Genomic DNA, 16,773 nt, shown 5'->3' on the forward strand with positions numbered 1-16,773 from the left:
CAATCAGTGCTCTCACTAACGCCACCTTCCCTAGCAGCGATCTCACTACACACCGTATCCCCCCGGTGCTCTCATTAACGCCGCTACTCAACGACGATCACTTTCCTGTGAATACCTTTGGAAGGAATCTTTCATTGGCTACTAGGGATATGATACTACAATATTATGGATCACACAACAACTTACCGAATTAGAGGATGTACAATCTATTCTCCACCTCAAGGGGCCCCTCTCTCCCTCATTGCTCAGTCACTACTTACCTGACCCGGAATTACATCCGTTCATGAAAACAATGCCTGACTAGAAGAACAGGTTACCCTGATTGAACAAGAATACGAGGCACATGCTGGTTCACTAAGAACTGGGGTATCTTTATTACAATAACAATAAAATGGGAATAGACACATACACAGATCTGCGGGGTCTCTGTAAAGCTCTATTAATATACCACATCCACATGTAACTAACAGGAACTGTAAATAGACTGCACACCACTGAAAGAAAAAGGATTAGACATACAATAGGGACTAGGTTAATATTTAAAGATAAGGAAAGGTATCACCTAAGGAGTGTAAGGTCTTGCTCTAGCTGTCATCTGGGCTCCTCTCTTGTCTGTGCCTTAGCTCGTCTTAGATCCTCTCCTGCACTCTTGGACACACATCTGCGCTGATCACTCTGCACTGGATTCCTCTCCCCCACGAACTCTCTCCACCTTCCAGCTTCAGCCTAATTGTTTCTGCCGCTCTGATAACCGTTCGCTCCACTAGCTTCTTCACTCTGTCTGATTGTCTCTGTGCCAATGTCCAATTCACTCCAGCTGCTCCCACTGTTTAATCCACGATATAACTTCAGTCTCTTCCAAAAAGCATCACTTCAGACTCCAGCTGTTCACAACTCCTCCTGATAAGTAACTGCTTCTGACTGCTTCCTTCATTTCCAGCTCACTGACTGTCTGTCTGTCTTCTCTCTGTTCCAAGCATCTTCTGTCTCTTCTCCTCTGCTCCAACTCCTCTCCTTCTGCACTCAACTCTTTCTGCTCCAATCATCAACTGAACTCCTTCCAACTCAAACTCTTTCTGATTCTCCACTCCTCCTGCAACTGCACTCCTCTCCTCTGCCTCAATCCAACTCAACTACTTCCAGCTCAAACTCTTTCTGCTCCTCCAACTCAACTTACTGACTCCGCTTCTGCACTTCACTAATATGGAATGCTGTCTCCTCATGGAAAGTTCCAGCCATCAGCCTCCTCCCACCAGGTCCATGCACCAGGCTCCTTGCTCTAGACGCTCCCACAGTGATCAACTGCTTGTTTCGTCTAGAGACCTGAGCCCAGGGACACTTCTTGATTAGATTCAGCTCTGGCCGGTTCCCTCCGGTTCGCTTAGGACGAACAACAGCTCAAAACTAAAACATTACCTTTACCCTGCAAGCATCTCAGTTCTGCAGGGACAGAAAGCAAAATGGAGTCTCTCTAGTTCTGGGCCTTGTAGGCCTGAGAAGAATGAAATAGCACTTAACTCTGTCAAAGTACCTACACAAACCATACCAATATGTAATATAAAGTCAGGACTACAGGATCCACCCTCTACTATAGGTAGGATGATGAAAGGACACATAATTATGTCAAAGCCAATAGGCAATAGATGGATTAGAGTCAAGAATAAGGGATCTATCATCATATTAAGCAGCTATCCTCTAGTTTATGCTTCTAGGTCTGGAAAAAGGGCTTAAAAGGGCCAACACAAGGTAAGAATACAGATTCAAGATGTTAGCAAGCTTAAAGTCATCATCACTCAGAAATAGAGCCAAAAACCATGTCAGAACATTGCACCCTTGACTTTAACTTGCGAACATCTGTAAACAACAACAAACAAATAAACAAACATCAACATAATCTATCAACAAAACCAAAAACCAAAAGACTCCCTAAAATAAATGACAACTTAAGGAAATACCACATAAAACTTGATGTAGGGAATACAAATCTAACAACCAACTAAAAACAAATCAAAGCACCCTTGACCTGAATGCTAAAATATATCTAAGAGTGATCTGATAACAACAGAAAGTAACTAAAGCACCCTTGAACTAAATGTGCCTCATCTTCTAGTGATAACTCATAAAATGTATTGGTGTAGGGACATGTTTGTGAAATGAAAACAACAAAGGGCCTAAATGAGGCCTACCTACTTCGGTCAACTTAAGAAAGGATTTGGTAAAATCTGACAAATAAACATGACAAAGGGTCCTCAAAGTCTGGGCAACTATAACTAATAGATGTAGGACATAACCTGACTAAAAGACACACCTCCCAGGACAACTTAAAGTCTAGGGTGACCACCCTTGGAACTAATCCCACTGTTCTAAATAAGAGTTGATGGATCAAAGTGAAAGTGTAATAACAGGAAAACAAGGATAACCCCATTCCTACAAAATAGCTGGTGTAGCACTATACATATCAAGCAATAAATCAAAGAAAGTTATCTAAGTGTGGTGTATATATTTTCTTCTAAAAGATCATAGACTTACATTTGGAAAATTGAATAATAGTAGACCATGCCAAAGGCAATAGGTAAAGGTCACAAGACATCTAACTCAGGAAACAGTTTGCACCTAGTTCCTCTGTAACACATGTGTGCACCATCATTTTAAAACATTGCTTTCTTTCCAGTGACAAGACTGTTTTGCAGAAAACAGGAAAACTATGAAATAGGTGAAAGATAAACAAGTGTATCAATAATGAAATAGCATAGCATACTAAAATCAAAACATCATGTCATATAGTAAAAGGGGTCATTGAACCAAGGATCAAATTATTAAATGTGGCACTGCATCTTTTACACTGGAAAATCAAAACCATGAACAGGACTGAGAATTGTATCTTTTCAAGTGGGGCCTGTATATGGTAACTGCAAAAGTGGCATAATTTCCATCTGAAATAGAAACATGGGGAAAATGCAAGGCTCAAGAATGCAGGCCAGGGAATTACATTTCAGGTCAATGAATTTTTTTTTCAAAAATTGAGTATATGGGATTTGAACCTGACTGCTGAGGCAGCCAACTGTAGATATTTAAAAAGTTCAGTCACTTTAAAAAGTTGTCTTTTTTGTAGGTGGTTTCTCCTTAGAAACAGTTCATTTGTAAAGGCCATGATTCTCCATCTTCATCTGTATCCGATGCCAAGGAAGCACATCCTCCCAGTCTGGTCAGCCTGGTAAGTCTGCTTCTAATCCTGGATTCAGCCTGGTACGTCTGCTTCTAATCCTGGATTCAGCCTCGGGGGTGTTGGGGGTTAGGGGCCACTCACTCCGAAAATAAAAAAGCACATCACTCCAAAATAAGAAAGTCACACTCATCCAGGGCCCCCACCCGATAAAGCCATCTGAAACGAGAAACACGCATCATCAATCTTGCAAAAACACATTTTCCATTCAAAAAGCACCCAAGTGCTTTTTATTTTCGAAAGAAACCTCCTAATTCATGAAAAGAATCCTTCTAAATCCAAGGAATGATTTAAACATTCTACCTATACCTTATTCTTTAAATTTGTTTGGGCAAAATCTAATTTTGTCAAACACAGCCAGAAGGGCTGGGGCCTAGCTACTCCTCACTCCTCTGAGAAACAGCCCCTCCCTCCAGAAAGATGTTTGCGCTCAGAGTTTTGAATCAGCTCCAACCATAACAAGCAGGAGCCGGGCTACACTGCGATGTAATGTTGAATCACTGCCAAATGCTGATCTCATTGCAGGAGCATAGCTCCTGCCAATTATTCTGTTCAAGCATCTTCTAATCTCTAGTCAGGGAAGCTTTCTGTGCCTACTGTATTTATCTAACTCCAAGGGCCAAGCGTCTGCCAATTATTCTGCATGTGCAAGCATCCCTTATCTGAAGTCAATGAAGCTGTCTGCGCCGACTGTAAGGAAGAGCAACTTGACCCCCCCTTATATAAACATTTCTCCGCGGAAAGAAATTGTAACATAGCCAAGAATAACAAACTGGCTCTCTCTGCTCTCAGAAGTCACCCACGGGTCCTCCACCCTTTTGAAACTCTGAGCCGCGAACAGATGCCGGGCTCATATCAGCCAAGGTCAAAGCAAATTCCTTCAAACTGAAAACATACAGCCGTTCCCAGGCCAAAAACACTGACCATTATTTTCTAACTAATTTAAGCAGATTTAAACAAAGTAAAAAGCATCCTAAAACAGAAATTAATAAAGACATATTTTTTGTAACATAGTCACATGCTAGCATTTTAAAATAATTCAGTCATAATGTACTGCTACTTGCTGAAAAGGAAAAATATTAGAAGAACATTTCATGCAGACACATTTCATTTTTTTAAATAACATGTGAAACACCATCAAATTAAACAAGGGGCAACATGTAATTTTGCATTGCATAACCAAGAATTCATAATTTGGTGTGCAAGCTTTTCTATTCTAATTATTAAAAGGGCCAGATTCATTTATTCAGATAGCGAGTCTTTTTCCTAACTGAGTGGATTTACTCACACGATGGTCTGCTACATATCATGTGCAAAATACAGAAACATTTGCATTTGAAAAAAAAAACAGCTTGCATTAGGAAAAATAATCACTTATATTCTCTAGAACACATTTTTTTTTAAAGCACGCGGTTGCATTTCACTAATTAAAGCACATTCTATGATGGGTCTGTTTTATTTTATCTTCTGAACCGTTAAAGCACCCTCCGTGCTCAGCTGAAAACATTTATCTCAATCCGACTGGTTGATTTATAACTTTCCGACCTCCGAGTCAGACACATTAAATCATGTGTTCCAAGGCAAACCCACACAAACTCGTGGACGCATTTCAAATAGAATGTGAAATGAACACTGCTTTTTCTCCATGCAAGATGTTACCATCCTGTCAGCTAGCTGACAAAGCACATAGGCGAACCTGCAACTAATCAAAAGGTCAAATCAAACCATCATTAATCTAAACAATCACTGACTTTTAGTGTCAGCTCACATAACCATGCATGTTAAACAAAATGTTAAAATAAATACTGCCGTCTCAATTCAAGATATTAACCCTTTGGCAGCTCAAACACAATCATTCCCCAATGTCTGCAGATACATGGGAAAGTCATGAACTCATCTCTCCACGTTTTCAAATAACACGTGCGCACATCTTCAAAACAATTTATTCAAGCATTTGAAAGAGATCCAGCTCTCTCCAGCCTAACGCAACAATAGCATGTTCTGTACAAGCCATATCCACATGGCGCTCTTCACAAGCCATATTTACAAGAAAGTCAACAAGTCATAATAATGACATGCTCTTCACAAGGCATATTTATAAGGCGCAATTCACAAGGAACTCAGCAAGTCAAAATGAGAACATGCTCCTCACAAGCCATATTTACATGGCGCTATTCACAAGCCATATTTACAAGAAACTCAACAAGTCATAATAATGACATGCTCTTCACAAGGCATATATACAAGGCGCAATTCACAAGAAACTCAGTAAGTCAAAATGAGAACATGCTCCTCACAAGCCATATTTACATGGCGCTATTCACAAGCCATATTTACAAGGAGCTATTTACAAGGAACTCCACAAGTCATAATACACAGAATACATTTCACATTGCACAGCATAAGCAAATGCAGCAAGCAATTTAATGGGCAATTTAAAAGTATTTTTCACACACATATGTACAACTGCATCAACACCAAGATGTAATTGGCTCCCTCATGTAATGTCACCCTTCAAGCCTGACAGTTTAAACACCAAGATGAAAAGCATTTCTTCCACCCTGCATAAGTCAAATGCCATGATGTACTGCAATCTCCTCACACTCCAACTGTTCAAGCCCATAGGTCAGGCACTACACCTCACCATTCAAGTCACAGACTGTTCCCAGATGTCAAATTTAAAGGGGTTTAAGTCCAAATACATGTCTAGGGCTCCCTCCTCTGCGCTCAATTAAAAACTGCCCAACTACGTCAGATGTAACTGGCGATTAGGGCACCCCCTCACAACTTATGCGAAACTATCCAAATACATGTCCAGGGCTCCCTCCCACGCAACTTGTGCGAAGCTGCCGACTACGCCAGATGTAACGGCCGGATTCTCGGACCAGATAGGATCAGCTCCTCAGAGCACCTCCAACCCAGCCGGAACGTAACCACCTCCCTCCTCAGGACCCATCTGTCCAGGCACCTGGGTACCTACCTGAGGATGGGGAACTCGCAATATACAAGCTCCTATCATCAGAAACACCACTAAATCTATAGGGATTACTAGGAATACTCACTGATTACTAAGGACGTCCATGCCCTACACCACACTCATACCTCATAGTCTCGCGACCACATGGGCCCAGACTAATCTACCCTGGGGCAGTTCTGATTATTTACCATTACACACTGGTTACACCCAGTGCTCGCTCAAGATAGGCACTGTATCCCCCCAGTGCTCTCACTATTTCATCCAGAGCCCAAGCCACAATCCTGTGGGTATACACACTGACCTCAGTCAGTGCTCTCATTAATGCCACTCTCTCTCTAGCAGCAATCTCACTACACACCGTGTCCCTCCGGTGCTCTCACAAGCCACAATCTTGTGGGTATACACACTGACCACAATCAGTGCTCTCACTAACGCCACCTTCCCTAGCAGCGATCTCACTACACACCGTATCCCCCGGTGCTCTCATTAACGCCGCTACACAACGACGATCACTTTCCTATGAATACCTTTGGAAGGAATCTTTCATTGGCTACTAGGGATATGATACTACAATATTATGGATCACACAACAACTTACAGAATTAGAGGATGTACAATCTATTCTCCACCTCAAGGGGCCCCTCTCTCCCTCATTGCTCAGTCACTACTTACCTGACCGGGAATTACATCCGTTCATGAAAACAATACCTGACTAGAAGAACAGGTTACCCTGATTGAACAAGAATACGAGGCACATGCTGGTTCACTAAGAACTGGGGTATCTTTATTACAATAACAATAAAATGGGAATAGACACATACACAGATCTGCGGGGTCTCTGTAAAGCTCTACTAATATACCACATCCACATGTAACTAACAGGAACTGTAAATAGACTGCACACCGCTGAAAGAAAAAGGATTAGACATACAATAGGGACAAGGTTAATATTTAAAGATAAGGAAAGGTATCACCTAAGGAGTGTAAGATCTTGCTCTAGCTGTCATCTGGGCTCCTCTCTCATCTGTGCCTTAGCTCGTCTTAGATCCTCTCCTGCACTCTTGGACACACATCTGCGCTGATCACTCTGCACTGGATTCCTCTCCCCCACGAACTCTCCCCGCCTTCCAGCTTCAGCCTAATTGTTTCTGCCGCTCTGATAACCGTTAGCTCCACTAGCTTCTTCACTCTGTCTGATTGTCTCTGTGCCAATGTCCAATTCACTCCAGCTGCTCCCACTGATTAATCCACGATATAACTTCAGTCTCTTCCAAAAAGCATCACTTCAGACTCCAGCTGTTCACAACTCCTCCTGATAAGTAACTGCTTCTGACTGCTTCCTTCATTTCCAGCTCACTGACTGTCTGTCTGTCTTCTCTCTGTTCCAAGCATCTTCTGTCTCTTCTCCTCTGCTCCAACTCCTCTCCTTCTGCACTCAACTCTTTCTGCTCCAATCATCAACTGAACTCCTTCCAACTCAAACTCTTTCTGATTCTCCACTCCTCCTGCAACTGCACTCCTCTCCTCTGCTCCAATCCAACTCAACTACTTCCAGCTCAAACTCTTTCTGCTCCTCCAACTCAACTTACTGACTCCGCTTCTGCACTTCACTAATATGGAATGCTGTCTCCTCATGGAAAGTTCCAGCCATCAGCCTCCTCCCACCAGGTCCATGCACCAGGCTCCTTGCTCTAGACGCTCCCACAGTGATCAACTGCTTGTTTCGTCTAGAGACCTGAGCCCAGGGACACTTCTTGATTAGATTCAGCTCTGGCCGGTTCTCTCCGGTTCGCTTAGGACGAACAACAGCTCAAAACTAAAACATTACCTTTACCCTGCAAGCATCTCAGTTCTGCAGGGACAGAAAGCAAAATGGAGTCTCTCTAGTTCTGGGCCTTGTAGGCCTGAGAAGGATGAAATAACACTTAACTCTGTCAGAGTACCTACACAAACCATACCAATATGTAATATAAAGTCAGGACTACAGGATCCACCCTCTACTATAGGTAGGATGATGAAAGGACACATAATTATGTCAAAGCCAATAGGCAATAGATGGATTATTGTCAAGAATAAGGGATCTATCATCATATTAAGCAGCTATCCTCTAGTTTATGCTTCTAGGTCTGGAAAAAAGGGCTTAAAAGGGCCAACACAAGGTAAGAATACAGATTCAAGATGTTAGCAAGCTTAAAGTCATCATCACTCAGAAATAGAGCCAAAAACCATGTCAGAACAATGGTAATGTCATGTGACCTTTGGTAAAGGCTCCTATCCCTCCTGTGGAGTTCCCCACAGTGGAGATGTATGCATGGCTGAAATGGAGCCTCCTTCAAAATGTACACGTTTCTTTTTTTGGGCTGTGGAGGAAAACGTTTGTCATATGGAGAAACCCCTAACCCTGCACCCCCATGAAGTTTGGTGCTCATCGCTTCCTCCTCCAATCTTGGATGGAGAGATACAGCAGCCCTTGGCTGGGGTAAGTCTGTGACTGTTTCTAGTATGGAAAAAGATCTGAGAAGAGTTTAGAAATGCTACAGGTATAGGTGTTGGTGGGTGGTCCCAGGAAATCTGCTGTACTAAATATATTTACACCCTCCAGGAATCACTTCCAGGATATCTGGCAACAGTAGTAAAGTGACATGTTGTAAAATGCAGTGCAGCACTGCCAGAGTCTGGGATCACCCTTTAATTCCTCTCACACCCCCTGCATCTTCAGACTTCTTGCCACAGAGGAAGACTGAATCGGTTCATATCTGCAGAGTCAACATGCGCACTTCCGCCTCAGCAGGAGGAGTGTGAGGAGGAATATAATGCATGCTCCATGTCAGAGTTCTGTCTCTATGGCATTATGGACTCAATTAAAAGGAGCCTCTAAACTCCGAATTCATTTTCTGAGCACATATTTTCTAAATTGAATCTTGCAGAAGAAGAATGCTCAGGGCTTGTGTCTATATTTAATGTGCTTATTGATGTTTGGCAATGGCATACATATATTTCAGCATTTATACTGACTATCATTTATTCAGGAGACACATTTCATTTCTAGTTTCAAAAATATCTCCCTCAGACTCACTCACCTGAGAGGCCTGGCCTGCAGCTTCAGAGGCAGGCTTGAGCGCTGAGAGGGCAGCAGCAAAAAGACCGGGCAAGGCTAGCCAGGCAGGGGCTAGTATTAGTAGTAATAATAATTAAATTATGCCCTTGCTCCGGTGGCCGCACGGTGACTGTCCACTCCTTCTCAGGATACAGCAGTGGTTTCTGGCTGCTGCTGGGTCTTCCTCCAGGGATGACACCCTCACTTCACATGTCACACCACTCTTGAGTCCGGCACTTTTAATTGCGCTGCGGCTGCGCAATGCGCACAACAATGGCATTGTGCCCCACCCTGAAGACCAAGGCCACACACTCGCGTAGACGCAGACTCGCGGAGACAACTGCGCGCCGCCAAGCTCCACATATTTATGAAGAGAAGCCCGGCCAGTGTTGCCAGATTTTGATACCTGTCCCAAGCCCAAAGACGCTCCAATATAAGCCCAAATTCTGCATAACGCAGACCAGTATCAGCCCAAAAACCAGCCCAAAGTCGAAACTTTCAAACTTTGCAAAAGTAGTCTTCAGAAAGCATTTTAAGGATGAATCTAAATTCTATTCAACATACAGATAGTGTGAGGAGGTTAACTGTGCACCTGTGTTAAAAACTACTTTTTTTTTTTTTAAGACCTTTATTTATCATTATTAAACAATACACAACCTCTGGAGCCGGCCGCCAACATAGTTTGCATAAGTAGTAAGTTTGAAAGTACACAGCCTATTAGCCGCCAATCCAGGGGTGCGGTGGCATAAAACATTTATATATGCATTTCAGTCCGTGCTTACAGTATGGATTCATGTAGGTCTCATTTTTTTATTTTATAACATTAAACAATATAAACATTAAGGGCCCGATGTAGGTAGGGCGTTACCGATCGGTAACGGCCGAAAATACCGATTTTTGGCCCTTACCGATCGGTAAACAGCCATCGAGATGTAGGGAACGAAAAACAAAAAGAATCGGAGTGAAAACCGATTCGGAATGAGTACCGAATGGGAAAGAATCCGATACGTACATACCGAAAATCGGATATGTAACGAATCGGAAAAACACCGATTCGGATGCAAAGACCGATTCGGTCCATGTACCGATTCGTTAGTGACACCGAATCGGAAAATCACCGATTCGGTCCATGTACCGAATCGTTAGTGACACCGATTCGGAAAATCACCGATTCGGTCCATGTACCGAATCGTTAGTGACACCGATTCGGAAAATCACCGATTCGGTCCATGTACCGAATCGTTAGTGACACCGATTCGGAAAATCACCGATTCGGTCCATGTACCGAATCGTTAGTGACACCGATTCGGAAAATCACCGATTCGGTCCATGTACCGAATCGGTACAAAGACCGATTCGGACATGAGCCGAATCGGAAAACATGCCGATTCGTATGAATCGCCGATCGGGAAATTCCCCGATTCCGACAGTTGGGGAGATGTAGGGAGGCACAGAAACACCGAAATCGGCTCAAAATCGGTAGAATTCACTTGGTATTTACCATGGATTGCAATCAGGTGGTAACCAACTCCAACCCATATAAACAGTCCCAAAATGCATTGCAACTTGCAGGATGGCAGCTTTCTATGTCATTGCGAGGCGGCTACGGCTACAGCAGGAAGGACAGAGGGAATGGCTAAGAAATGAACAGGTCTACAGACAGAGGATAACCCTGTTCATGCTCACAGAGGCAGAGATACTACAGAGATACAGGCTGGACTCTGACACCATACTTGAGCTCATCAGGGATCTCAAACCATTCTTGGACCACCACACCCCAAGGGCACACGCCATCCCTGCGCACGTCCAGGTGCTATGCAGCCTACACCTGCTAGCGTCTGGCAGCTATCAAAGTGGAGTTGCAGAGGCAGGAGGGGTGAGCCAGAGCAGCCTGTCAAGGTTCTTCCACACATTCCTTGACGCCATGATACACAGGAAGGACCAATACATCTCTTTCCCTGCAACCCACGCAGAACTGCTACAAACCAAAGCTGACTTCTACCAGATGGCACAATTTCCCCAAATCATCGGTTGCATAGATGGCACGCACATTCCGATTTGCCCACCAGCGGACACCGAATACATATACCGCAATCGCAAGTCTACACACACCATCAACGTGCAGGTGATCTGCAATGCAAAGTGCACCATCACAGACCTGGTAGCAAAATTTCCAGGGAGTACCCATGACTCCTATATTTTCCAACAGAGCGGCATATATGCACGGCTGATGGCTGGTGAATTTGGAGAAGGACACCTCCTAGGTGAGACACATCATCAGACCCCCATAACACATAGTAGGTAGGTGGAATACATGTATGCATGTGTCTAATGTGACCCCTTTCTCTTCCAGGCGACAGTGCATATGCCCTCCGCTCATTCATACTCACCCCCTACCTCAACCCCTCCACACCCAGCCAAAGGAGGTATAACCGGGCCCACATACGCACAAGGAATGTTGTCGAACGGACCTTTGGCATCTGGAAAAGTAGATTCAGATGTCTGCACAAGAGTGGAGGTGCAAGGCAGTATACCCCCATCACCTGCTGCAAGATCATAGCTGTATGTGCAATGTTACACAACCTTGCGGTGAAGAAGGGCACTGAGGTGGAGTTGTCTGACTACGAGGACCATGACGACGACGAAGCTGTGCCACTGACACAGCCAGCTGGGGTGTGTACGCCAAGTGATGGCAGATACAGACGTGAGGAGATCACTGAGAACTATTTCTGACTGAGTACAGATGCAAACACAGCTAAATGTTGATTGGAAAAAACAAATTTTAATAGTGTTGCAACACAGTTACAGCACTGATGTGCAACAAAAAATGGTGTATGGTAAATAAAATAAAGTCCAAGGTTCTGGTTGCCTCACCCGCCCTTGCAAGGCTACTTCTTTGCCCGCTTGCCAGACCCACTGGGGTGTCCCTCAGCCCCCTCTGAATGCCCAGCAGCATCAGCGGAGCGCCTGGTGCTCCTCCGTGGCTCAGACGCAGCGCTGGCCGGGCTGCTGCGGCTGCTGCTGTCCCCAGCATCACCCAGGTCCAGGGCAGGATTGGAGGCGGTGTTTGAAATAATCATGGCCTCCATAGCAGTGGTGATCCGGGCCATCCCCCTAGTGAGCTCAGCCGTATGCTGACTAAGGACAGATTCCTGGTTGGCGCTGCGATGGCACAGTTGTGCCGTCGCCGCTGCAAGGCGGCCCATGGCGCGGTTCAGCACCCGGGCATCCCGCCTGTGCACCAGCTCATGCTCCTCCTGTCTGCTAGATGAGTGGGTGATGGCAGTGGTTAGCCTGCCTAACCCTGCTGCCACCTCCTTGTTCGATTCCACGACGGCCTGGAATCCCTTGACCAACTCTCCCATCTGCATGTTGTGCTGCAGGAGCTGGCGTTGGCAGGCCATAGTGGATCTTGCCTGTTGCCTCTGAATCTTCACCATCTGTCCCTCCAGGCCCAGGAATACACTGCCCTCCCGTGCTGGTGCAGGAGTGGTGGTGATGGTACGGCGCCGGGCACTGCTGCTTCCGGCCTGCTGAGTGGGCTGGGGTGCCACTGGTGGGGGTGTGAAGCTGGCCGGTCCCTGAGCCCCTGCTCCCAGGACAGGTTGAACAGGTGGCAAGGCCATGGTTGTGGCAGGAGCTGGTGTAGGCGGAATGGTGTCCCTTGTAGGGGAGTTCTCTGGGGAGAACTGCAAGGGGGGTGTGCTGGCAATTTCTGGGGAGTGCAGTGCATCGAAGTCAATGACCAGGACTCCCTCCATACCTAGCCCTGGGGTGTCTCCTTCCTCCTCCTCCTCCTGGCCAGCCTGGCTGGTGCTCGGCCCTGCGACTGCAGTGTCGGACGGTGCTGCTCCCTCTGATGTCACTGTTGTTCCGCCTGATGGGGCCCCTAGGTACAAAGAAGCATTTGTAAACTGAGTGCCGATGTATTACAGTCAGTACAATTATAGCATTCCACATGTCCTTGCATCTCCTTACACTGTGTCACACTGTTTCCTGTCTTGTGATTCTGCACTGCCATATTTAGCTAACTTCTGCTGACTACATGTACCATGATGCTTGTCTCTTGTATGTTGGTGACAGTACTGTGCTGGGGTTTGCCTATGCATTGTGTCTAATGGGGAGGTGTCTGGTAGGGTGTGTCATGATGCGCATGCTTCTTACCTGTAGCTGTAGCTCTCGCAGAGCTGTCCAGGGTCCCGATTCCACTGACACTCTCCCTCTCAATGGTGCTGGAGACCAGGTCCTCCAGCTCGGTGAGGGGTGGCGCCGGGTTGTTGCCTCCTCCAGTGAGTCCAGCCTGCCTCTGTATCTCAGCCATCTTCCTTTTCGTGAGGCTGCAGATGTCATAGAATCTCTTTTTCAGTTCTTCTATGGACCTGGGGGTGACACCCGCAGCATTCACCTTCTGGGCGATGTCGGCCCAGATCCTCCTCTTGGTGCTGTCTGGCACGTTGAGGGACAGCTTGCCAAACAGCTGGCGGTGCACCCTCACCACCTCCTCGACCAACACCTGAAGTTCGGTGGTGGTGAACTTCGGCTTCCTCTTCTGGGAGGACTTCTGGCTTCCTGACTGCTCTGCCATGTTCTCCAGTTCAGTTGGCAACCTCCTACTCCCACTGCTGCTAACTGTGAGTGTTGAGCTCAGGCTGGCTCTCCAGAAACTTCTTAATTAGCTGCACCTGCCAGGGTTGCCACTCCCTGTTTGGGTGGGGGAGGGGGAGCCACCTCATTGGCTGAATCGGCTTTTTCCTTCAGACGCTTCGCTTGAAGTCACCTGTTTGCCCTGATTGCTGCCTGACTGTCCAGATTGAGCGCCTCGTGGTGCGCGCAGCGCTTGGTATCATTAATGTAATTTGGTGCCTGCTTGACTTCCTGCAGCGTTTGTATTGCGCCTAACATCGTTATTTTGCACACGTAATTTGTGCTCATTGGCCTGCATTGCGGGAAGGTTTAAAGCGCCTGCACTGTGTTTGAAATTTAATTGTACAGCATTTGGTGTACCTTGTCTCGCATTCCGGCTTTGCCCCAGTTTCGTTTCTGCTGCCGGGCGGCCATTTGGTGGAGTGTTTGTTGTCATTGTATCTGCCCGTGTCTCCTCCCAACTCCCGCCTCCCAGCTGCCCCGCCCACGCTCCGCCCCCTCCACTCTCCATTTATGTCCAATGTCCCAACGCGCAGCGTCCACGCGCTACGTACACGCCGAAGGTGCGCCAAAGGTAAGCACGTCTACGCCCGTCCGCGCCTGGACCGCGCCCAGCGCCACACCCCCTGCCCCCCGTGCTGCCCAGCCCTCCCGCATTACCTACGATGCCTCCACCCTCCTAGCCCTTAACCCCGGTCGCGCCCCCAACTGCGTCCAAGCCGCTCCTGGACACACCCATGGACCTTTCTCCTGCTACTCCTGTAAATTCAGCGGCACCGACAACATCTCCGCTACGATCGCACCACAGACTCCCGACCCCAATCACCTACAATGCATCCTTCTCAACACCCGCTCGGTCCACAGACACGCCATTGACCTATGGAATCTACTAGACACCATCTCTCCAGACATCGCCTTCCTAACGGAAACATGGATGAATGCTTCCTCCGCACCAGACATCACCATTGCCATCCCTGAAGACTATAAGATCACTCGCAAAGACCGTACCAGCCACACAGGAGGAGGAATCGCTATCGTCCATAAGAAATCAATCCGCATCTCAACCAGCTCAGACGTCAATCTCGCCAACTCCGAACACCTCCACTTCCAGATCCACATCGACCCCAAAACCACACTCAGAGGCACCCTCCTCTACAGACCACCAGGACCCCGCGCAAAATTCAGTGAAGACATCACAGACTTCATCACTCCACACGCGCTCCCCTCCAAAGAATACATCCGTCTGGGAGACCTCAACTTTCACCTTGAAAAGATCAACGACCGCAACACCACCACCCTCTTGGACAACCTCGCCAACCTCGGACTTAAACAACTAGTCACTTCCCCCACCCACATCGCAGGCCACACACTCGACCCCATCTTCACCTCCAGCAATCATGTCTCCTTCTGCCACACTACGGAGCTCCTCTGGACTGACCACAGCTGCGTTCACTTCACCTACAACAAGCCAAAACCCACCAACCACTCCCAACCTACCCTGCAAAGAAACTGGAACAAAATCACCACGGACCAAATCTCCGCATCGCTCCTTCGAAACTCCCCAGCCCTCTCTTCTAACGCCAACGAAGCCGCCGCCAACCTCACCCTATGGTTATCCAACACCGCCAACACATTAGCACCACTGAAAAAACATCAAAGCAAACCTGGCAGCAAGAAAGTCTCATGGTTCAACGATGATCTCAAGAAGTCCAAGAAACTCTGCCGCTCCCTTGAAAAGGCCTGGAAAAAAGACCCAACCACCAGCACCAAGGACGCCTTCAAAAGCGCCACCCGCACTCACCACCAACTGATCCGAAAAGCCAAGAAAACAGCATTCAAGGACCGACTTGACAACAACGCCCACAACAGCAAGGAACTTTTCAACATCGTCAAGGAATTTTCCAATCCCTCGGCCAACTCCAATGACATCACCCCCTCTCAAACCCTCTGCAACTCCCTAGCCTCTTTTTTCCACAACAAGATTGCAGACATCCACAACAGCTTTGACAACCAACCCGGAAACCAACCCACCCTACCATCTGCTGACCATCTTCCCCCCGTGAACACCCTTAACGCCTGGAACCCAATCTCCACTGAGGACACCATCCATCTGATGAATTCCATCCACTCAGGATCCCCCACAGACCCATGCCCTCACCACATCTTCAACAAAGCAGACTCCGTCATAGCACCGCACCTCCGAGACGTCATCAACTGCTCCTTCAACTCCGCTACATTCCCAGAAGACTGGAAACACGCTGAACTCACCGCCCTTCTGAAAAAACCAACAGCGGACCCCACCGAACTCAAAAATTACCGCCCCATCTCGCTTCTCCCATTCCCGGCCAAAGTCATCGAGAAAGCAGTCAACAACCAGCTCGCCGCCTTCCTCGAAGCCAACAAATCCCTCGACCCCTCACAATCTGGCTTCCGAGCAAAACACAGCACTGAGACCGCCCTCATCGCAGCAACAGACGACATTCGAACTCTACTGGACAATGGAGACACAGTAGCCCTCATCCTCCTCGACCTCTCTGCAGCATTCGATACAGTCTGCCACAGCACCCTTCTACAACGCCTCAATAACATCGGAATCCAAGGAAAAGCACTTGAATGGATCACCTCGTTCCTCACCGGAAGAACCCAGAGAGTCCGCCTTCCTCCATTCAAGTCCGAGGCCTCTGAAGTCATCTGCGGCGTACCTCAAGGATCCTCACTCAGTCCCACCCTCTTCAACGTATACATGAGCCCACTCGCGGCCATCGCACGCCAACACAACCTCAACATCATCTCTTACGCGGACGACACTCAACTGATCCTTTCTCTCACCAA

The sequence above is a fragment of the Lissotriton vulgaris genome, chromosome 9 (genome assembly GCF_964263255.1).
Source record: "Lissotriton vulgaris chromosome 9, aLisVul1.2, whole genome shotgun sequence".
NCBI lineage: Eukaryota > Metazoa > Chordata > Amphibia > Caudata > Salamandridae > Lissotriton > Lissotriton vulgaris.